Source organism: Prionailurus bengalensis, chromosome B4 (genome assembly GCF_016509475.1).
Source record: "Prionailurus bengalensis isolate Pbe53 chromosome B4, Fcat_Pben_1.1_paternal_pri, whole genome shotgun sequence".
Lineage (NCBI taxonomy): Eukaryota > Metazoa > Chordata > Mammalia > Carnivora > Felidae > Prionailurus > Prionailurus bengalensis.
Window position 1 is genome coordinate 78,148,755 of NC_057358.1, and position 23,479 is coordinate 78,172,233.

Genomic DNA, 23,479 nt, shown 5'->3' on the forward strand with positions numbered 1-23,479 from the left:
GAGTGCGGCCTTCAAACTCACAGGTGACTGATAGCAACGGCAAGAATTACTGGATGGAAGGGTAAGTAAAGAATCCCTTAAACTCCTCCCCCTTGGTTTTAGGAAGTCTTCCAGGATGGATGAGAGACTGGGCCTTCACAAATGGCCAAACCAGTGCACCAGTCTCAGTCCCTATGGGCCGTTGCCCAGGACACTGGTGCATTAGGCCTGACACAGGCTGCGATAGTGAGTGTGATTTATAATAAGAAACATATATTTGGTCTGTGTCCACTGTTCTGGCTCACAGTTCCAAAACCCCTTGCGATGTCCTAAGTGTAAGAGCAATGGTAGCACCTTTCCTTATGGAATGGTCTTGTCCTCAGTCGCTGGAATTGCTTCAGAGCCATGAAGGCAAAGTGGGTGGGGTATTCAAAGCCCCAAGGTAACCTAAGGATGGAGGTCGGTTGCCCGAAGAACAAGCCTTGGTTAGGGGGTTATAACTTTGGATCACGCCCCACATCTCCCCACCCAAGGGCGAGGGGCTAGAGGTGGAGCTCAGTCCCCAACAGCCAATGATTCATTCAATCGTGGCTATGTGAGGAAGCCTCCACAAGACCCCAAAAGAATGGGGTTTGGATCCCTTCAGGGCGGTGAACACATGGACGTGCTGGAAGGGCCTGGAAGCCCCACGCCCCTTCCCACACCTTGCCGCTTGCCTCTCTTCCATCCGGCCGTTCCTGAGTCACACCCTGTGATAATAAACCGGTGGCCTAGTGAGTAAACTGGTTTCTTGCATTCTTTCAGCCCCTCTAGCAAATTAATCGGACCCAAGGAGGGAGGGGGCCATGGGATTTAGAGCCACAGGTCAGAAGCACAGGTGACAGTCTGGACTGTCGACTGGCATCTGAAGTGGCGCAGTCTCGTGGGACTGAGCCCTGACCCGATAGGATCTGATGCTATCTCCAGGTAGATGTTGAGTGCAGTTTGTAGGACGTCCAGCTGGTGTGACGGAACTGGTTGCCATGTGGAAACCCCTACCTGGGTGTCGGAAGTGGAGCATGTGGCAACGTAGGGTGCGAATAAAGGAGAGATATGCAGGGAGGGCGTGTTTTCCCTCACACAGGCCTGTAGACCCTCCTCTTTCACCCCTACCCTGGCATCCCAGGCCCGCGGACACCCTCCACGGTTGCTGTGACCGAGGCCAAGCCACCTAGCCTCTTTAAGCCTCCTTTTCTTCAGGCGTCAAAGGACAGTTGATTGAGGCAGCGGACAGCAAACTTTTCTCCCACTAGGAACCCTTCCAAGCCAATTTTATACAAGATGCCATGGGAGGGGACCCCAACCACGCAGTGCCAGCAGCCCCCTCCGACTCCCTGAGGAGGCTCCTGACACCCCTCTGCATCTTACAGAAATTCTCTGATTCCAAATGCCATTACCCATGGACAGGGCTGGGGGCAGGACAGGGGAGGAGGGGCAGCTGTGTGGCTGCTCCAGACCTGAGTGGAGCAGGCACAAGGCCGTCCTCCTGGGCAAGCTCCTCGGGCTCCATTATCTCAGCCTGGGACAAAGAGGCTGGAGTGGAGAATCCCATTGTTGGGCCGCCTATGGAAATCTCATTAATCTATTCACCACGGCTCCCACAGGCCTTTTGTCCCAGGCTTTTTGTCTCCTGCTCACAACTGGTGCCCCGGGGGTCTCTGTCCGCCTGGCAGAACTCGAACTGGGCTGTCCCCTCCCTCCCCCCAACTACTGGGCCCTGCCCCTGCCCGTTCGTGCCAACCCCAGTTACTGCAACAGGAGAGGAGAGGGAGGGGCGACAAGGGGAGCCGAGGACTGGTCACCTGCCACAGCCTTGCACCCGCCACACGGGAGCCTCTGCCAGAGAGCAGCCCCTAGCAGCCGGACAGCCAGAACCCTGCCTGGGGAGCCCCCCTGGGTCCCGGCACAGGGCCTAGCATGGGCAGGGCTCAATATGTGTTTAGGGGATGAGCCAAAGGAGGCCAGAGAGGTGGCTGCCAGACTTCATGTCGCTAGGGCTGCAGCCTGTTGTCCACAGATCTGCAGTCTCACGGAGCCAGCAGACACTCTCATGACACCAGAGGGCCAAACTGGCTGTTAGAGATGCAAAATTGGGGCAAACTGTGACCCACCCTCAGGGACTCTATCCTCTAACAGGAGAGAGAAGGTAAAAGCGGCCATGGCCAAAAGAAAGAAAGGGAGGGAGGGAAGAAGGGAGGAAGAGAGAAAAGAAAAGAATGAATTCTGGTGGTTCATAGACAGTTCAGGCTATCTTTGGTGGGCCGGGGGATCATGGCAGCACTTAAATGTTTTATTTGTTTTTGATAGAGCACGAGCAGTGGAGGGGCAGAGAGGGGGACAGAGGATCCAAAGCCAGCTCTGCACTGACAGCAACGAGCCCAATGCAGGGCTCAAACCCACGAACCGTGAGGTCGTGACCTGAGCCCAAGTTGGATGCTCAGCCAACTGAGCCACCCAGGCACCCCTCAGGGCAGCACTTAAAATGCGTGTGTGAGGATGGAAGGCTTGGGGTCTGTGCATGGACTTGAGGCCAGTGAGAAGAGGAAACGCTGACGACATGGGTTCAGCCATCACTGCCCACAAGGCCCCACCTAAGTAGATAGTATTTATAGATGACACTGAGTCCCGGGGAGGAGATGTAGCCTGCCAAGGTCCAAAGGGGCCTCCTCCCTCTGGTTGGTGTTTTCCCACCTCTACAGACTGTGGTCAGGCAAGGATGTAAATTGGAGATCAAGGATCGGCTCTTGAGATCTGAACTCTCCCTCTCTGTCCCCAAGCTCAGTCTTGCACTGGAGAATGGTAAAGAACTTGTAGCTGGTCAGGGCAAGGGGAGGTCCACGGAAAGATGAGGACTGGAGCACTTGCCATGAGCTCGAGGAGTGGGAATGGTCTGGACAGGTATGTTACTGTCAGGATGATTCCCTTTGTGGCTCAGGGCAAGTTCCTGTCCTCCCCGTTTACTGTTGGTGAACATCACAGGCCTCTCTGAAGCCAGATTTTCTTTCCACACACAGGACCTAAAGAAATCTAGAAAAAATCAGCACTGCTCATTCAGGCCTCCAGACTGTTGCCCACACAGTTGCACCTGTCAGAAATGCCCTCCCTCTGCCAACCAACCCTCTCCCATCCTCAGGGCCATGGCGGGGCCTCCACTTCCATACATGTTTCCTGGCCACTCCAGTCCTAAGGACGCTTTGCCTTCTTGGGTAAGCTGGACAAAGCCCCTCTTGAAGCCCTGCTTGAAGCCCCTCTGGGCAGCAAGAACAGAGGACGGTCCTGCTCCTGTGCACTGATTCCATTCCCTGTCAATGCTCTAGGCCACTGTCCCCTTAATCCTTTCCCCACTAGAGGATCCTCTCATCAGCCTGCAAACATACTGTTATTTCTCCCATTTTAAGGCGGGGGGGGGGGGGGAGGAAGCTCAAAATAATCTCTTGACCTCCCCCCCTCCCCCAGCTACATCCCATTGCTCTCTGCTTTCTTTTTTACCAAAACAGTTTAAAAGTTGTCCGCACAACTATTTCTGGTTCCTCCCCTTGGGTTCTCTCTTGAATGCCCTCCCTCCAGGCTTTCACACCCAGCACTGCAGCCACCTGCGTGCAGGCCACGTTGTTAAATTGGTGATCAGTCCAGAGGTGCCTGGGTGGCTCAGACGGTTAACGTCCGACTTCGGCTCAGGTCATGATCTCACAGTTGGTGAGTTCGAGCCCTGTGTCAGGCTCCGTGCTGACAGCTCAGAGCCTGAAACTTGCTTCGGATTCTGTGTCTCCCTCTCTCTCTGCCCCTCCCCCACTCATTCTCTCTCTCTCTCTCTCTCTCTCTCTCTGTCTGTCTCAAAAATAAACTTTAAGAAAAGAATTTAAAAATAAGTAAATTGGTGATCAGTCCTCACCTCAGCAACAGGAGCCTCAGCAGATCATCCCTCCTTCCGGAAAATTCTTTACTGGGCTGCCCAGCCCCTCTCCTCTTCAGCCTATTTCATTGCCCTCCTTTCTTTCCTCCAAGCCTTCTTTACACATTAACTCCTTGGAGACCCCATTCAGTCCCGTGGCCTTGACCAGTGTCGGTACATTGAGGATTCCTAAACATGATGGTTCCGCCTAGATTTCTCCCCTGCACTCCCCACTGGCACATTCAGGCACATTCAACCTTCTTCCTGACACTTAACTGGCATAATAACATGTCTAGAAATCAGACCTCTCACTTCCTCACCGCTCCCTAGCTCCCCAGCCCCGCCCTGGTCGATCTACCCTTCCCTGTCTTCCCTGTCTCAGGAAATGGCAGCTTCATCCTTACCAGTTGCTCAGGCCAGAAAACCTGGGACCATCTGTAACTTCTCTCCCTCACACCTCAGACCAGCCAATCAGATTGGCCCTTGCTTCAAAATCTATCCAGAATGCAACCATCTCTCACCTGGATGCCTGCAGCAGCCTCCTATCCCACCTCCCATTTCTAGCCTTGTCTCTCCGTTCTCTGCGTTCTCAGAATAAAAGCCCATGTCCCTGGGCCCTGGCTGGCGCAGTCTGTAGAGCATGCGACTCTTGATCTTGGGGTTGATCTCAGGGTTGTGAGTTTGAGCCCCCACATTGGGGGTAGAATTTACCCCCCCCCCAAAAAAAAAATAAGCCAGCGTCTTCACAGGGCCCCATCACGTCCCCTTAGCTCTCCCTCTCCTGCCATTCTACCCCGGCTCCTCCACTCCGGCCACACTGGCCTCCCCACACAGGCCTGCTCCCACCTGTACTTGCTCATACCCTCAGGTCTCTGTACGGTTGTCACTTCATCACACACTGGCCGCCTCAACCTGTTGTTCCTTGTAGCACTCACCATAATCCGCCCTACTGGTTGCTCTGCTGAACCCACTAGAAAGTTCCTTGAGATCAGGGAAACAATGGTTTAAAAGTTCCTGTGTTGCTATTTGTTTCCTTCTCTTCCATCCTCTGTCCCCAAGCACCTAGAACAGCACTGGGCACACATTAAGTTGTTTTTTTTTTTTTTTTTTTAAATGTTTGTTTATTTTGGAGAGAGAAAGTGAGAGACAGAGCACGAGCCAGAAGGGCCAGAGAGAGAGGGAGACACAGAATCTGAAGCAGGCTCCAGGCTCTGAGCTGTCAGCACAGAACCCACAAACCACTGATCATGTACGACCTGAGCCGAATTCAGACACTCAACCGACTGAGCCACCCAGGCACCCTACACAACAAGTTTTTAATAGACTATACAATGTATGGATGGATGTTTGAGCCAATAGATGAGCAAAGAGGCCGGAAATCACCTCTGTGTCCAAAGAAAGAGTGAAAGGGTAACTCCATCTGAGCCGCATGAAATGGTGAGGGTGGCAAGAGGCAAAGCCAGGGGAGACTCCTTCAGGAGTGGATAGGGAAAGGGTGTCCAGAGCGATCTGGCTGGAGTTGAAGGGCACCCAGCTGAGCCCCCCAGGACCCCACCTAGCCTTTTTAAGAAAAATCTTCCTCCTTCTCTCTTCCCGAAGTTAGGCCTCTGGGAGAGGACAAAAGGGGCACTGGAATTCCCATCAAAGGCCACTGGACACATGGTAAAGAGATCAGGACCCTTGGGATCCTGCTTCCTCGAGGTAGTGAGGCCTCCCCGCCAGTCTGGCTCCTCTCTGGGGTGGGAGGTGTGTAGGGGGGTGTGCTGTGGCCCTGGACTCCTCATATGTCAAATGCCAAACAGCAGGAGGTCAGCCTGAGCAGGGCTGGCCAAGCAGCCCCCATCTGGGCTGTGTGTGTGCGCACACACGCGCTGGGGGGAGGGGAGAGTGTAGAAATCCCTGCCTGTGTCCGCGGTCAGGGCCACAGACAAGCTGCGACCATCTGTTGTCTTCTTGAGAGGCCAGTCCAGGGGCCTAGCGTCCTTGAGGATAAACCATCGCTTTCCCCCGGCCTTCTAGTGTTTGCAAAGAACTTTCACAGTTACCATTTGCTTTCACCCTCACATCTTGCCTGCCAGCTAAGCGTAGTCTCCCCATTTTACAGAAGGTGAAATGCAGGCTCAGAGAAAAGGAGCGATTCTCTCAAGGTCATAATAGCTAGTAAGAGATGAAGCTGGGACTCTCAGCCCATTCTGTCAGCCCCTCCCTACCCCAGCCTTGACCAAGGTGCCTGGGCACCAAACACTCAGGCATAGCCCTTCCATCCATCCGTGGCTCACTGTTCAGCTCCAGCTCCAGCTTGCCCCGTAGCGCCCTCTTCCAGAAAACCTTTAAGACCGACACCACCAAGGAAGTTCTGAAGATGCCTCTAAATATAGAGCTCTGTACAGCCACTCCTTTCCCACCCTGGGCTATTGATCTGTCTGCTGATCTGTTGGTTTGACCCCCTCATGTCCGAGGACCTCTTAAGGGCAGTGCAGCCATACACAGGAACAGATGATTCCCTAACCTCTTGGGGTCCACCCTGGGTCTGGGGAGAGAGCATCTCATGCTGGGAGGAGCCCTACCCAAGGTCGCACAGCCAGGAAGGGATTTGCACCCAAGAGCTTGGCTTCACCCCTGATCAGAGCCCTGAGTCCTGTGCTGTCCAAATCACAGCCACTAGCCACAGGTGGCTATTCAAATTCAAATGTGTTACAATGTATGAATTACTTTTAAATGTAAGTCATTTGTTATCATTTATTAATTACCAAAATAAAAAATGTATTATGAAAGTGAAGTTAAATTTAAATTTCAGTTTCTCAACGGCTCTTGCCACACCCCAAGCCCTCCACAGTCACGTGTGGTAGTGGCTGCCATTTCGGACAGTGCAGACACAGCACATTCCCGCCACTGCAGAAAGTTCTATTGGACAGCGATGCTCTAATCCCAGCCAGGGCTCCATTCTGCAGCCAGGGTGCTTCCCACTACAACCGGAGCCTCCAAAGCTTTCTCTTGAACTTGAATGGAGCCTCCCTTCCTAGGGTCTCCAGGTAGACTTTGCTGGGACTCAGACTCCTTTCCTTAGGATTTCTGGGAAGTTTTCTGGCGAGGCAGGGCTCCAGGGGCCAGGAAGGGAGGACTGACTAGCTGGACCGGCCCCTCCCCACCAGCCCACCCTGTCCTCAAGCTCAGGGCAGGAGAGGAGGGGCAGGCTGAAGAAGAGAGGACGGTAGGACAGGACAGTTTGTCATCTGGCCCTTCAGGCTGCGCTTCCTTCCCTCCACACCCCCTCAGCTGCTCAACACCCCTCCCCTTTGCCTACCATCCTCATCCTCATCAAATCCCAAGGACAGATGGGGGCCGGCTGCAGGAAACGTGACCACAGTGAAAGCACTCTCAAATGGCAACAGAGTCTGGGGGTCACAGTTGTGTCTCCCGAGGCCTGGCCTGTCCCTCATGTCCGGCCTCTGTGGGCTGGGACTGGGCTAAAGCGAATTTCAGGGAAGGGGGAGGGTACTCAGGAATCTTAGGGGGAGGTTTAGGAGTCTGTAGGTGCTGGATTATTCCAGCAGACACAGCCCCAGTTAAAAATGCAGTCACTCATGTGGTCACTCATCCATCCAGCCATTCAACACACCCTGAGTAAGTCCCCACCACGTCAAGATGTAATAAGAGGATGGAAAGATGGACAGGTGGGCTCCCCAACCAGCTTGACCAGGTAGCTTGTTCTGGACTTAATCCTCTGTTCAGGCTAGATGAAGATCCTTTGTCTCTGCCCAGTGGTCTGAGCAGGATGGACACCCCCCAACCCCCTCCCTTCAAACAGGCGCACATGCACGCGCATGCACACACACACACACACACACACTCCCAGCTGCTGCCATGAACCCCCCCTCCCATGGTCTCTCTGGCCAATCACAGCACTGAAGGGTAAGTCCCATTGCCCAGCAGCCCCCAGGGAGTGTATTAGCACATTTGAACCGCTCAACCTGCAATGACAAAGCCTGGGGCCTTGGGAGGAGACACAGCAGGAGGGGTGGGGGCCTGTGGGGAGCTTTCCTCCCTCCTCTCCCAGGGGAAAGCTCAGGAGTAGATTAAGCATTCTGGGGCACAGAGGAATTTGGGGGCCCCAGCTCCAGCAGTGAATAAGCGATCCATAAAATCCCAATTTACACACTCACTGATCAAACGGCCCATCTACTACCCCAGGAGGTTGGGGGTGGCTGCTGGGCTTCCCCCACTCTTGCAGAAGGTCCTGGGGAGCCTGGACCCGGGACACAGGTTCCCAGCGTTTTATCTGCAGACTCGGTCCCACCCCCAAGCTCCTAGAGGGGCATCCGTCCTAGGGCCTGGACCAGCCTGGACCCGCTGTGATCCGGCGGCCTCTGGGGGAGGAGGCTCGCCTGGCGGCCATCTTTTTCTGCCCTCCGCGAATAACGGCTATTTCTCTCCGGGGCTGCCCCGGGGCTGCCAGGGCTGACATCAGTTTCATCAGAGCTGCTAATCACTTTTCCAGCTCTGAAACTCTCCTCCCCGCCCCTTTCTTTCCAACAGCCCCTCCATGTTTCCTCTTGGCCCTACTTCTGGTGCCGTCGCTGCTGGGGCAGGCTCTGATTCCTTCCTTCCACCGCCACACCTCTCCCCTCCCCCTGGCTAGGAACACCGCTGGCGGCGGGGTGGGTACCGGTTCTCTATCCCTAACCCACCTCCCCGGACACACCAGGTAGGGAGAACTAGCCTAGTTGTTACCCTTGCCCCTTCCCCCAAAATAAACGCAATTTGTCTTCACCCGCCTAAATTTTGTTTGCTTCACTTAGCTAAGGCTGCCTGGGATTTCAGCAACAGAAGACCATTCTCATTCACAAACATCCTCTTTGATTTATTTATTTTTTTAAGTTTATTCATTTATTTTTTTAGAGAGAGAGTGAGCAGGGGAGAAGCAGAGAGAGAGGGAAAGAGAGAGAATCCCAAGCACGCTCCACACTGTCACCGCGGAGCCGGATGTGGGGCTCGATCTCATGATCTCATGAACCGGGAGGTCATGACCTGAGCCGAAATCAAGAGTCGGGGGCTTAACCGATTGAGCCACCCAGGCGCCCCACAAACATCCTCTTTTAAACCACGCGCACCCCTGGGAGCTTGCTGGCCATCAGCCACTCACCCCTCGTGAAGGTTAGCAAGGCTGATTGGCTCTGCCTACCGCCTGCTTGAGATGAGCTGCACTGAGCAAGTACAAATTTTCAGCACATTTGACAGTAAGTCTTTAGGGCAGGGAATCGCTTTAAAGGCAGCAGCCCACTCTGCCACGCCCCCTTCTCACCGCCTGCGTACATTGGGTGTGGACTGGACTTCAACTTTCTGAGCCCAGGGGATGGGACAGGAAGGGAGGGAGGGGTCACCCTATGGAGTGCTTTCCAGAGGGCTCAGGAGGTCAGGCTGTCTCCCAGGGGCCCCTGCATGCTGGGCTGGGGCTAGATCTCCACGATGTCCGTCAGCCCTGGCAACAGGCTGCTAGACAAGGAGTGTGGTGCAAGTCAGTTCTACAGCAGGACTCCTTCCCTTCCCTTAACCCCTCCCCGCCCTGCTTTCCTCACCTTCATGGGCTGCCTCCATGGACCCTCGAATGCAGCCTGGACCCATTAGCAGCTGGAGAAAGGCAGGTGTCTGAAAGGCTGACCCAAGGCGGGGTCTCTGCGCCCACCCTGTCAGGCCTGGGGTGTCCATCTGGGGGTCCAGGTCCCACCTCCCTCCCGTGGTTCAGATGGTGCAGGAGTCAAGTGTCAATCTCTGTTTCCTCTGGTGTGAAATAGGGGTGGGGGGGCACCCAGCATCTCCTTCACAGGCTGCCTTGAGGGCAAGGAAGGAAGAGTGGTACTTTTAAGACTCTCTAGAATAGGACCAGGGCTTGGGGCAGGACCTAGGGCAGGCTCTGACTTGGCCAGGTGCTTCAGGCTGGGTAGAGTAGGGGAGGGGGCAGATGCTCTCTGAGGCCAAAACAACCCAACAGACGTGAGGGACCCCAAGGAGAGAAGTTGTGCCCTGAGTGGAGAGCACCGACCGGCAGGGTGAAGTCCCTGTCCTGCCCCTGACTGGCCTTCGGGTGGGTCTGAAGAAGCTGTGGGGGACCTGAGCTCAACGTCACTGAAGCCACAGCTTCCTAAGACATCCTAGCCTGGCTCCTGGCCCCTCTGACCTGTGTTCTGGGCCAGCTCTCACCAGCTCCTCTCCTGCTGATAGAGGCAGGAGCCCCAGGGCCCTGCCACACCTCCCACCCCCACCCCCACCCCACCACTCCGAAACTGCCCGGCCAAGGTCACATGCCTCTTCACGTCCATCCTGAGGGCCCCCCACACCAGACCCAACTTCAACCTGAGCCACACTTTTCATCGCGCCTGAGAATCTAGAGGATAGATGAGACGCTTTCGGGCCTCATGGATGCCCACCAAGACCTCAGACTCCATGTGCCCAGAGAAAACATCTCTGTCTTCTCTCCCCAGAATCCATTCACCCAGCCTGGACACCCTGGAGTCCTCGTGTCTCTCTACCTCTTGCAGCCTCCTTGCATCTAGCTGGTCATTGAGTCCCCTTCACACTGTCTGAAATGACCTGCAGCTCCCCCGCCTCCCACCATGGCTGGCCCCACGTCTGGACTCCCTGTCTCTCCCCCCTAACCCTTCTTTTGGACGGCCGCCAGGGGTTTCTACAGACTCAACCCTCCCCTGACCTCAGAGGGGGCCTCAAACCCCTTAGCCCAGCGCCAGAGGTGGCTCAGTGTGTCCTTCCTCCAGCCTCAGGCTCTGCCATTCCTGACCCCTCCGGCCACATGGGTCCATTCTCTGGGCAATACACACTCATACTTCTAGGCCTTTGCTCCATGTTCCAAAATGCCTTCTTCCCAGTTCTGCAGTGGGGGTGCTCCCACACTGTTATGTCACTTTGGTTTTGTTTTTGCTTTGCTTTTTTTTTTTTTAACTAGGTTCCATGCCTAATGTGGGCCTTGAACTCACGACCTGAAAATCGCATGCTCTACCAACTGAGAGAGCCGGGCACCCCTATTATGTCACTTCGATACTGTTGCTGGCTCCTTCTTGGGTGCCCCGAGCAAGTGCCCTGCACTTCTGTCCTGCCACTCAAAGGCCTTATTGGCAGTTGGCACTGGTTAAAATGGGCTCCCCATTTCCTCCCTGCTCAGATACCCCTGCCCCTGGGCCTTTGCACAGCACTTTTCTAGTCCAGCAGCCCAACCGTTCCCTGCCTGCCCTGTCCTCTCCCTCCCAAAGTCCTTTCCCCAGAAAACCTTCCCTGATACAATGGCCGTGGGAAGAGCAGGGCCAGTGGTGTTCTTCCTACAGTAAGTACTTGTTCTAGATAATTCCTCTTTTCTTTTTTTAAAATTTCTTTTATTATTTTTTTTTAAAGTTTACTTATTTCTGTGTGGAGGTGGGGGTGGGGGGGAAGGGGGACAGAGAGAGAGGGAGGGAGAGAATCCAAAGCCGGCCCCACACTCCGTGAGGAGCCGGACGTGGAACTCAAACTCATGAACTGTGAGATCATGACCGCAGCTGAAATCAAGAGTCAGACGCTCAACCGACTGAGCCACCCAGGCGCCCCAATAATTCCTCTTTTTAAAGATTATTTAGGGGCGCCTGGGTGGCTCAGTTGGTTGAGCGTCCGACTTCGGCTCAGGTCACGATCTCACGGTTCGTGAGTTCGAGCCCCGCGTCAGGCTCTGGGCTGATGGCTCAGAGCCTGGAGCCTGCTTCCAATTCTGTGTCTGCCTCTCCCCCATTCATGCTCTGTCTCTCTCTGTCTCAAAAATAACTAAACATTTAAAAAAAAAAAAAAGATTATTTACTGGGACGCCTGGGTGGCTCAGTGAGTTAAGTGTCCAACTTCGGCTCAGCTCATGATCTCACGATGCGTGGGTTCGAGACCCGAGTCGGGCTCTGTGCTGACAGCTCGGAGCCTGGAGCCTGCTGTGGATTCTGTGTGTGTCTCTCTTTCTCTGCCCCTCCCCTGCTCGTTCTCTCTCTCTCTCTCTCAAAAATAAACATTAAAAAAATAAAATAAAGATTATTCACTTAAGCACAGTGGTTTGCAGGGGTGTGCTTCCCCACCCACCCCACTGCCGCTAGAGTCAGCCCCTCTCTGAGCCACTCAGCTTCTCACCACAGTATGGAGACAGTACCGGCCTTGTACGCACAAAGCTTGTGAGCACTTCAATGTGCAGACACTTGGATGCATCAAGCTTGTGCTCGGAGGAGGCCGTGGCCCCAAGGCCATCAGGGTTGGGTGAGACCCTCCCAGAGTCTGTCTCCTCATGGGTCTGTATCTGGGGGCCCTCCTCCCTGGGGACTGGGCCCTGGGTGGGTGTGGGTTGGAGGGTGAAGTCAGGGCTCCTGATCAGTGTTCAGTCATAGGCCCCTTTAAAAAAATTTGTTTTTAATTTTTTTTAACGTTTACTCTTGAAGGAGAGAGATAGAACGTGAGTGGGGGAGGGGCAGAGAGAGAGGGAGGCACAGAATCCGAAGCAGGCTCCAGGCTCTGAGCTGTCAGCACAGAGCCCGACGTGGGGCTCGAACTCAGGAGCTTGAGATCACGACCTGAGTGAAGTCGGTCGCCCAACTGACTGAACCACCCAGGCGACCCTAAAAAAAACGTTTTTAAGTAAGCTTTATGCCCAGTGTAGGGCTTGAACTCACCACCCCAAGATCAGGAGTCACATGCTCCGGGGTGCCTGGCTGGCTTAATCGGGGTTAAGTGTCCAACTTTGGCTCAAGTCACGATCTTGCAATTTGCAAGTTCGAACCCTGCATCGGGCTCTGTGCTGACAGCTCAGAGCCTGGAGTCGCCTTCAGATTCTGTGTCTCTCTCTCTGTTCCTCCTCTGCTCACGGCCTCTGTCTCTCTCTCTCTCTCAAAATAAATAAATAAACATTAAAAAAAAAAAAAAAAGAGCGGCACGCTCTACCAATGGTGCCAGCAAGGCACCCCAGTCATCCACCCCTTTTGCCGTCTGGTAAACCTGTGGTCTGTTCAAAACCACTTTTTCAGCGCGCCTGGGTGACTCAGTTAGTTAAGCATCCAACTTCGGCTCAGGTCATGATCTCCCAGTTGGTGAGTTCGAGCCCCACATTGGGCTCTTTGCTGACAGCTCAGAGCCTGGAGCCTGCTTCCCATTCTGTGTCTCCCTCTCTCTCTGCCCCTCCCCCACTCACACTCTGTCTTTCTCTTTCCCAAAAATAAACATTGTAGGGGCTCCTGGATGGCTCAGTTGGTTAAGCGTCTGACTTCAGCTCAGGTCATGATCTCACGGTGCGTGAGTTCAAGCCTCACGTTGGGCTCTGTGCCTCACAGCTCACAGCCTGGATCCTGATTCAGATTCTGTGTCTCACTCTCTCTGCCCCTCCCTTGCTCGCACTCTGTCTCTCTCAAAAAAATAAACATTTAAAATTTTAAAAATAATAATAATAAAATTAAATTTAAAAAGAAACATTTAAAAAATAAAATAAAGGGCGCCTGGGTGGCGCAGTCGGTTAAGCGTCCGACTTCAGCCAGGTCACGATCTCGCGGTCTGTGAGTTCGAGCCCCGCATCAGGCTCTGGGCTGATGGCTCGGAGCCTGGAGCCTGTTTCCGATTCTGTGTCTCCCTCTCTCTCTGCCCCTCCCCCGTTCATGCTCTGTCTCTCTCTGTCCCAAAAATAAATAAACGTTGAAAAAAAAATTTTTTTTTTTAAAATAATAAAATAAAATAAAATAAAAAATTTAGGGGCACCTGGGTGGCTCAGTCAGTTGAGTGTCTGACTTGATTTTGGCTCAGGTCATGATCTCACCGTTCATGGGCTGCATTGGGCTCTGGGGTCTGCACTGACACCAAGTGCAGATCTTAGCTGCCCCCCTCCCCTGTCCCCCTATAGCCCAGGAGCCCACTTGGAGTCTCTCTCCCTCTTTCTCTGCCCTTCCCCCACATCTGTGTTTGCATGCACTCTGTCTCTCACACACACACAAAATAAATAAACACTAAGAAACAAAAATTTAAAAATGTAACAATCACAATAAAAATAAAAAAGACATGAGGCTACAAAAGGAATTAATAACATTAGAATACGGTTTCACCCATGAACTCCTCAGGGGTCGAACACCACAAGTCTCAGCCCAAAAGACCGGATAGAACCCCCTCTCCACCCACCACCCCTCCCCTCGGCCAGGTTTAAGATCCAAAGTTGACTTGAGTCAATTTGGGTGGCATGTGACCTCTAAAAAGGGGGTGTGATCCTTAAGCTTTAAGGACTGGGTGTGATCCTATGTTCCTAGGGCCCCAAATATGCTGCCCCCCCCCACCCGCCATGCACGGGGGTGGGTGGGAGACACAGAACCAGGCTGAGCAGAGGGAAGGAAGCAGGCCCAGGCTGCCCACCCAGGCTTCCCCAGTAGCCACCCCTGCCCCCCTCGTAGGCCCTTCCCAGCCCTGGGGGTGCTGAGCTGAGTAACTCCAGCTATGCGGCCTGGCCGGTCTACCTGGGCGTGAGTGGGCAGGGCTACATCCTCAGGGGGGTGGCCCCCCCATACCCGCAAGGCCACAGGAACAGAAGTGGAAAGAGAAACCGGGGAGAGGGTGCTAGGCAAAGAAGACTGACCCACCACGACAGCTCCTTCTGTCTGTCTGCTCCTGTACGGGATCCTAGCACACTCTTCAAGCACAGTTCTAAGGGACCTCTGTAGAGTAGTTCACTGAATCCACAGAACGACGCTGGGAAGCAGGTACAGCTGTTAGTCCCGTGTTATAGAGGAGGAAACTGAGGCACAGTCCGCTCGGCTCAGTCACCAAGCTAGGGCGTGATGACACCCACGGGGGCTTTTCAGCCCAGAGGCTTCTCTGCCTCTCCTGCCAGAAGCAGTTGTTAATGTTCCCATTTCACAGCTAAGAAAATGGAGGTATCAGCTGATTCCCACCATCCTCATCGACCTCCCCTGCCCCCCTGTAGCCCTCTTCCCTTGGTGCCCCCATCCGCAGCCACAGACCCCAGAGCTCAGCACATTCCAAAGCGGTTCCCGTGGGACCCTGCACCCTTGCAGGTCTGAGCCCCCAGCCCTCAGGGGAGTGATCAGAGAGGAGCAGGACAGCCACGGCGGAAGGTGGGGAGTGTTTGCTAGGGAAAGAAAGATTCCGAGGACCCGTGTCTCCAAATCCCTGACCGACTGTGACTGTCGGGCGGCGGGCCATGTGCCTGTGCACGACCACTCCACTCCCCACCCTCCTCGAACGAGGCGAACCCTTCAAGAAAGAGGTTTGGCTTCGTGTTAGCTGTCTGAACGAGCTCCCCATCCATAGAGGCATTCAGCATGAGAGGCTCTCTGTCCTGAGAGGGGCACTCCGGGCAGGCTGAAGGGCTCCTCCTTCCTCTGTGCAGGTTTTCTGGGGCCTCCCCACTTGCATATCTAATAGGCCAAAGCCAACAAGCCACGGGACTGAACTCCCGGCCACCCCACCCCCACCCTCCAGCTGCCGTCCCCACCCCATCGAGACGCGTCCATCGTTTTCAACAAGGGGCTCACGTCCCTAAAACTCCAGCCTGAAAAAATAAAATTTTTAAAATAAAGATAAGCAATAAAAACTTTAACAAAAATTAAAAATACACGAGGCTACAAAAGGAACTAATAACATTAGAATACGGTTTTACCCGTGAACTCCTCAGGGGTCGTAGACCACAAGTCTCAGCCCAAAAGACTGGATAGAACCCCCCTCTCCGGCCCCACCACCCTTCCCCTCAGCCAGGTTTAAGATGAGTCCGTTTGGGCAACATGTGACCTCCAAAAAGCTTAAGCTTTAAAGACTGGGTGATCCTATGTTCTCTGGCCCCAAATATCCTTCATCCTCCAGTATGGAAGATATGACCTAAGAATGGCCACCCCACACAGGACACAGTCAGTCTGGAAAAAGAAGAGTACGGGTCAGGCCACTGATGGATGCCGTCTACAGAGCTGGGTGGAAGGGGTGAGTGCCCCCATGGCCAGTGTTTCCAGGGAGCCCCTCTGCCCCCAAAGAAACCGACTGGCAGACCGGGTAGCTGTGGAACGCACAATGCAAGGGGCGGGGCGGGGAGTCTTTCTTCAGTATAACCTGAATCCCACCAGCTTTCTTTCCTCACTAGCCTAGAAAGGACAGATAGCCCCAGCCTCTTGAGCGTCCATGGACCAAATAGGCCAGTCAGCTGCAGGGGGACATTCCCAGCTTCCTCCTAATTCTGAGTTGGGCCTTCTGTCACCTATGAACAGCCTCCCCCGGGGAAACTCAGTCTCCTTCGGATGCCACCGGTGATGCAGAGCCTTGCGGTCAGGTGGCTGGTCCCTTCCCCGAGTCCCTCCTCTCCAGCCCCTCTGGTGCTTCCTCCACAGCCCTAAGCAGCACCACTCTGCAGTCACTGACCCCCATCCGCACAGGGAAGCACCAGGAACGCAGTCCCTGAAAGCCCAGCCTGTCTCTTTGACTCTTCTCTGGTGCCCAACTGTCCGGTAAGCTCCTTGAAAGTGGGACTGGGGGCGCCTGGGTGGCTCAGTTGGTTAAGCGTCCGACTTTGGCTCAGGTCACAATCTCGCGGTCCATGAGTTCAAGCCCCGCGTCGGGCTCTGTGCTGACCGCTCAGAGCCTGGAGCCTGTTTCAGATTCTGTGTCTCCCTCTTTCTCTGACCCTCCCCCATTCATGCTCTGTCTCTCTCTGTCTCAAAAATAAATAAACGTTAGAAAGTGGGACCGCATCAGACAATCATGGATGTTGGTGAAGAGCTACCCGGACAAACATCTCCGGGGCCTGACACACGGCCTTGCCAAGGGGGCCATGAGCCTGGCCATGCTTCCTGCTAGGTGCTTGGGGCAGAGCAAACAATGCCAGGGCTAGGGAATGTCCTCTGGTCCTCCCTGGCCACGTGGGAAGCCGAAGGCGATTATGGGAGATCTGCCCTGCTCAGGGCCTGGTGCTTAGGTGCCCAGTGAGTGTGTGGCAAGTCTCAGGGGCCCAGGAATCCCAACCCTGGCTGGGCCCCCTCTGGAGCCTGGCTGGGGTATCCCCAGAACCACGGGACACGGCAGGTGCTCAACACCGCATTACTATGGGTAAAATGCCTCCTTGTCCTCACATCTCCCGACCCATCCCCGATTAATCCCAGCACAGGGCTAGGGACCAGGTGGCCTGAGCCTGCCTGGGCCATGAGGGCAGATAAAGGAAGGTGTGCTTTCACCTCCCAGATTCCTGAGGTAGCCAAGCTGCCTCTCCTCTCCCCCACCTCCTGATTCCCCCCCCCCCCCCCCCCCCCCCCCCCCCCCCCCCCCCCCCCCCCGCTCTGACTCGACTTCGGAGGGAGCTTTCAAAGATGGCCCAGAACTTTCACACACATGCCCTCTCTTTCTCCTTGCACCTACACGGGAGGTGGTTCTCCAGAGTCCCTGGGTTCTGAGTTACTAAGCAGCTCACCAGAGGCAGGCATGTACTTCAGAGACAAAAGGGCACACTATTTAAAATCAGGGCCTCTGTCACCTATGAACTCACTAGTGTCCTTATCCCCATTTTACAGATGAGAATTTGAGACCCAAACAGAGTGACTCATCTAGGGCAATTGTCCATAATTAGTGTCGGGGTCATTGCAGCCCAGGGCTTGGCCCCTAGGGTGGGGGCCATGACTGGTCTTTTGTTGTTGTTGTTGTTAATGTTTATTTATTTTTGAGAGACAGATAAGGAGGCAGAGTAGAAGTACGGGAGGGGCAGAGAGAGAGGGAGGCACAGACTCGGAAACAGACTCCAGGCTCTGAGCCGTCAGCACAGAGCCCGATGTGGGGCTTGAACTCATGAACCACGAGATCATGACCTGAGCCGAAGTCAGACGCTTAACCGACTGAGCCACCCAGGTGCCCCCATGATTAGTCATTTTAAATTTTTTTTTTTTCAACGTTTATTTATTTTTGGGACAGAGAGAGACAGAGCATGAACGGGGGAGGGGCAGAGAGAGAGGGAGACACAGAATCGGAAACAGGCTCCAGGCTCCGAGCCATCAGCCCAGAGCCTGACGCGGGGCTCGAACTCACGGACTGCGAGATCGTGACCTGGCTGAAGTCGGACGCTTAACCGACTGCGCCACCCAGGCGCCCCTGATTAGTCATTTTAAACGGGGCCAGGTTGGGGTGCCTGGCTGGCTCAGTCAGTAGAGCATGCGACTGTTGAGCTTGAGTTCGTGAATTCCAGCCCCACGATGGGCATAGAGCTTACTTTAAAAAAATTTTTTTTTATTAAAAATGAATAAAATAAAATGGGGTCAGTGTCACAGCCCTGTGGAGGCTGGCCGGTGACCAGAGGCGAGTTCTCCCATTCCCTGAGAACACCCCACCCCACCTCCAGTCCCCAAGATGAATTGCAAAGGCCGACCCTGCCAACACCTCAGCTCAAAAGGAAAAGAAAGCAAGGCACCCTGGTGGCTCCCATGCAGTCCTCTCTCTTTGGCTGGGTAATCGACAGCAATGACAGCCCTGAGCCCTGTCACCTGCATTCCTGAGCAGCCCTCACAGCACACAGTCATTCAAGACTGGAACTCGGCCTGCTCCCGCCTGTTGCCTCATTTAATCCTCATGATTACACTCAGGAGAGCACCATTTCACAGGTGAGATATGGAGTGTTCAATACTTGCTACTTAAGTGTTCATTACGACTCGAGACACTTACGAAAATGCTCAGAAAAGAGTTAGACTTTCTTGCCAATCGACCATGTTCCTGGGGACGAGTAGACTCCAAAACAGAACAAAACAAAACAAAAAACCCCTGAACGCCCTCTCTCCAGGCAACACACTCAGAGACGACACGACCAGCCCTTACCCCAACACAGGCAGCGTGAACCCTTCCCAGTTGAAGGCTGGCCCAGCACCTCAATCGCCACCCTGGTCCCTTGGCCCAGGAATAAGGCCATGAAGACAGCGCTGAGTGTGGAGGTCAGGAGTCCTGGGCTACCAGCCTACCTTGGCCCTCTGCATATCAGAGGGGGACCGGACTAGAGGGAGGTCTTCATGCAGGGTCCCCGTGGGTTTCAGAGGGCCCAAGAACCCTTGGAGGCAGAATGCAAAGGCTAGGGTCAACTGAAAGTGCATTTTGGGGGAACAGCTTTCATCAATCCCTCTGAGGGGCCCGTAAATCAGAAGAATTGTTGGGCGATCTTGAAGATCCCCTTCCATCCCTAGTGCTCTTGGGCTATATGCATTTCAGCAGAAACCCACTCCCCCTCCTTCAAGGCTGTCTCCGCTGCAGCTCTGGGAAACTCTCAGGTTTCCTGCTTCTTTGTGGCAGAAGCCTTGGGACCCAAGGCTATGCAAGGTCTCTCCTGTTTTGATCCCCCTCACTAGCCTACCAGCTCCCAGAAGGGAGCAGGGCCAGCCAAGGGCCCCATGGCCGGCCCAGTGTGGCTGGCCCCAACCCACAGCTTCTGTCCACTGGAAGGCGGGGGCTGTCAGTGCTGCGGACCACAGGTGCACCTGGAACTTAGGTCCACCTCTCCCTGCTGCAGTCCTGGAAATTTACTGAGCCACACTTTCTACGGGGAGCCTGGTTTTCATTAAATCAGGGAAAGGAGTCATTAACTGCCAGCCAAGTCAAGAAGAAGCGAAGTTCTGCTAGAAGGCATGGGGAGGGTGAGGGAGACCAGCCTGTCCCCTGCCCTCCCTGGCTGACCGATGGTGGGGGGAGGGGGAGGCAGGGAGGCTGGGCTCCTAAGGGCCCAACAACTGCAGCAGCAGGAGCTGGGGGTGGAGAGTGGGGGCAGTCGTGGCCCAGATAATAAGCAATTGTTAATGTGATCCATATGGATCCTGACTGGCCTCTCTGTTTAACAGGATGATAATGGCAGGGAAAGAATGCTGGTCTGTGGGGAAAGGAAGGGGCAAAGTCCTCCCCAACTTGGGGGGTGGGGGAGGGTCAGCAATGAGGAGGAGGAGGAGAGGAGGAGGAGGAGGAGGAGGAGACCCACCCAGGGGTCTCCACCCACCCAGGAGTGCAAAGCTATTTGCCAGAGTGGCCAGATTCCATGCTTTGCAGGCTGCCCTCACCAAATCCGTTGTATTCGGCCGACAGATATTCACAGAGCAACCACAAGGTGCCAGGCTCTGTGCCAGGCCCGGTGTGGGCAGGGTGCAGGGAAGTGTGGGCTCCATCCCTATCCTCCAGGAGGCAAAGCCTAGTGTGGACTCAGCCACAAAAGCTGAAGGGAGGCACAGGTGCAGGGCTTGGAGAACATGGCAGGAGGAGCAAGTGACAAGAGCTAGGGGCTCTGGGGAGGCTACAGGGAGGAAGTATGGCATCTGAGCTGGGCCTTGAAGAATGAGGAGGTTGTGGAGAGACAGGGACAATGGGGAAGGCATTTGGCTGAGGGAACAGCAAGAGCAAAGGCAGAGAAGCGTGAAATTGCGTGGAGAGTCTGAGATCTCAGCAATAAAGCTGCAGCCCAGGCAGGGGAGGGGAAGGGACCCTTGCTCCATAAAAAGCTGTGGCCATGGATGACCAGGAGGAAGGCAGGGAAGGGCCCTTGGAACAACACACACTGGTCCGGTCCCTCTCCCCTACCAGGCTCCACGCTGTGTGCTGGAATTATCCACCCATGGGATCCTCAGCCCAACCTACTCTTAGACCACAGCCAGAAAATCCCAAAGGGCCTCAGAGGCCAAACTCCATCCTGTGCTTCTCAGCCCCCACTTCTCCTGGGAAGATGGAGGTCCCCCCCCCCGCCCCCCTCGGAGGAATTAGGTTATCTGGGACTCACCAGGGGCAACTCCACCGCCCTACAGAGCTAAATTCCCTTTGGCCCAAGAGGACTTTCCCCCAGAAGGTATTACAGCCAGGGCGAGGGGCGCTCCTCACTGGGGTTGCTGCTGCGGACACCAATAGATTGAAGTGGAAATAAATGAAATGGTGTTAAATATGGGAAAGGGGGATTTACGAGGCCTGTCACCGCGTCCAGCGCAGCCAGCCGGCAAGCCCCGCCCCTTTCTCGCCCACCCCAGGAAGTCGCGCCCCGCCCCCTGCCCGCTGCCCAGCGGCCGCGGGGTCCGCGCTCCGCGGCCGGGTCCCGGCAGCGCCGCAGCACCCAGCCGCCCAGCGCGTGGGTCCTCCGGGGCCAAAGCTCAGCGGAGAATGACGGCTGCTCCCGGCCAGGAGGTCTGGGGAGGGGAACCTCAGCGCGGCGGTATCCAGGAGGGTGCACAGGGCATTCAGGCTGGATTCCGGAGGTTCTGGGGCTCCCTGTGCAGGTCAGGGGGCTTTGGACCCCGACACCATCTCTCCCACTCTAAAGACTCCACAGGGAAGGCTCTGGGCCCCGAGAACCGAGAAGCGCCCCCCTACAGAAGTCCAGAGTGGGCTGGGAACCAGAGCCCGGCTCCCCGCTGCCTGGCCCAGGGCAAGAGCCCGCTCAGCCGCGGCAGCCCGTGCGGACCACAACACAAACATTCTTCCGTCCTCTATTCTCCTCCAAATTAGGTATCCATGGAGACAGGGCCAGGCAGCCTGACAGCCCCACGGCCTAATCCTGATTTAGTGACCGTCCCTTTAACAGCCCACCCACCCGTCCACCCACCCCTGCGCTCCAGGCCGCCGCTGGGCGCAGGCTCCAGGCCGCTCGCTCGCTCCCCGCGCAGACCCTTCCCAGGCCTCCTCCGCCCTTGGAGCCGCTCCGGGACCGCGGGCGCTGGGGAAGGGGGGGCCCACACTTGCTAAGCACCTACTGTGTGCCCATCTTTCTGCGGAGGTCCCTCGACAGAGTGGGCTCCCAGCAAGGGAAGCTCTGTGCAGACCGAGAGGGCTCCTGGAGTGGGCAAGTTTAAGGGGCGCTCTCTAGAGAGCCGAGAGCTCAGAGGGTCCCCCTTGTAGCCAGTAGCCCACGGGTGAAGGTAAGTGCAGCTTTTTGCAACGCCCTGACTCTGAGATGGGGCTATGCTCTCCCCGGCCAGAAGAAAAGAAAGGAAGGGGGTGGGCGTTAGGGGCGCAGGGCCCTAAGTGGCCTCGGTCTCCTGTCACTGCCCCGTCACGATGCTGGGGAATCTCCGGGCCAGGAACCCAGCCCCCACCCCCTCCCACACACACAGGGGCCGCTGGACAAAGACCTGACGGAGTGGGAGGGGCCTGCGGGCCGGCCCTCGGGCTCCGGACACAGTATCCTTCGGGGACCCGAACCCGCAGATCCTGACTCCCCACCCCCCAATCCCGCAGGCTCCCCCCAGAGCCGGACGCTCGCTATTGCTGCAGCCTGCGCACCAAAGGGGGCGGCGAAGAGGGTGCCCGTCGGCGGCGGAGACGAGAGCCCCCTTGTCGGCCCTCCCCCTCCCCCCGGGAAGTGACCCTCGGCTCCCACGCACCCGCCCGGGTCTCTGGCTGGCCTTGCCCTTCGACCCTCGCCTAGTTGAACCCCGCGCCCCGCAGCCCCCGCCCTCTCTGGCCCTCACACTGCCCCGCGCCCGCGGACAAAGCTCCGGACACCCCGACCGAACGGTCACCACCCCCTGACCCCGGCCCGCCCGCGCGCTCCCGTGTCTGCCCCCGCCCGGGCCCGCGGCCCCGTACCTCGGCATCCCGGCCGGGTCCTAGGTGAGTGTGCGCGGCCTGGGGGGGCGTCCGGCCCCGGGGCCGGGGCGCGGGCCGGGGGCGACAGGCCGGGGCTGGGGGGCAGCGGCGCTCACCATCCTGGAGCCGCTACTGCTGCGGCTGCTGCGGCCGCCGCGGCCGGGAGCGGGACTGGGCAGTGGGGGTGGCCGGACAAGGGGCCGCCCCGGCTCCCCCCGCAGGCAGGACCCCCACCCCCACCCCCCGCCTCCCCTCGCCCGCCCCCAGAGCCCTCCCTCGCAGGCCTTTGCTCCCCTCCCCTTTCCCTGCTCCTCCCTCCCCTAATGCCCCTCCCTTCCCCCCAACTCCCGCCCCTTCTCTGGCCCTCTCCACCCCGGGCTCCTTCCCCGCCCTCCCCCACCTCGCCCCCGCCCCGCCCCCACCTCCCCTGGGCTCGCCCGGCCCCTCCTCTCAACCCTCCCGGCTTGGCCCCGCCCCCTCCCTCCCCTAGCTCTAAAATAAATTAGCCACAGAGGGGGAGAAAAGAGCAAATGACCCTTGGTGTGGATAGTGTCCTTGCGCCACTCTCCGGCGCGCCCCGGCCTCTCCCGGGCCGTCGAGCGGGAAGTTGGGGTGGGGGTGGAGGCCGGGCGGGCCGGTGAGGGTGGCGGAGCGGTCCCCCGAGGGGGGAGGCCGGGATTGAGTGGGGGCCACCGAGCGTGTCCGCCGGGTGTGAGAGGCTTCCTGGGTCGAAGGGCAAAGGGGAAGGCAGCTAAAGGGGAAGGCAGCCAGCCCGGCCCGCCCCGTCAGCTTGCCTCCCTAGACCCCCTCGCCCAGTACAGCCTTAAGCCCCTTGGCCAAAGCCTTGTTGACTCATGCTCTCATCCTCCCGCCCCCAGGTGAACTGAGCTCCTACTGCTTAGGAGACCCCCCAGCCCAGGATGCAGAGGGTGGGACACACACAGCCGCGCAAGTCTGCCTCTCCGAGTGGCGGCGGTGGTTAAGCCCTAGACCTAGACAGCGGAG

General features: G+C 56.4%; 1 protein-coding gene across 1 annotated transcript in view; it reads right to left on the bottom strand.

The window, feature by feature from the left end:
• FIGNL2 (fidgetin like 2) overlaps positions 1-22,733 on the bottom strand; it is a 32,850-nt gene extending 10,117 nt beyond the window's left edge. The window contains exon 1 of the mRNA XM_043563962.1: positions 22,475-22,733. The gene's annotated coding sequence lies outside the window, so the exon portion shown is untranslated. The remainder of the gene's footprint in view (positions 1-22,474) is intronic.
• Positions 22,734-23,479: the final 746 nt, after the last annotated feature.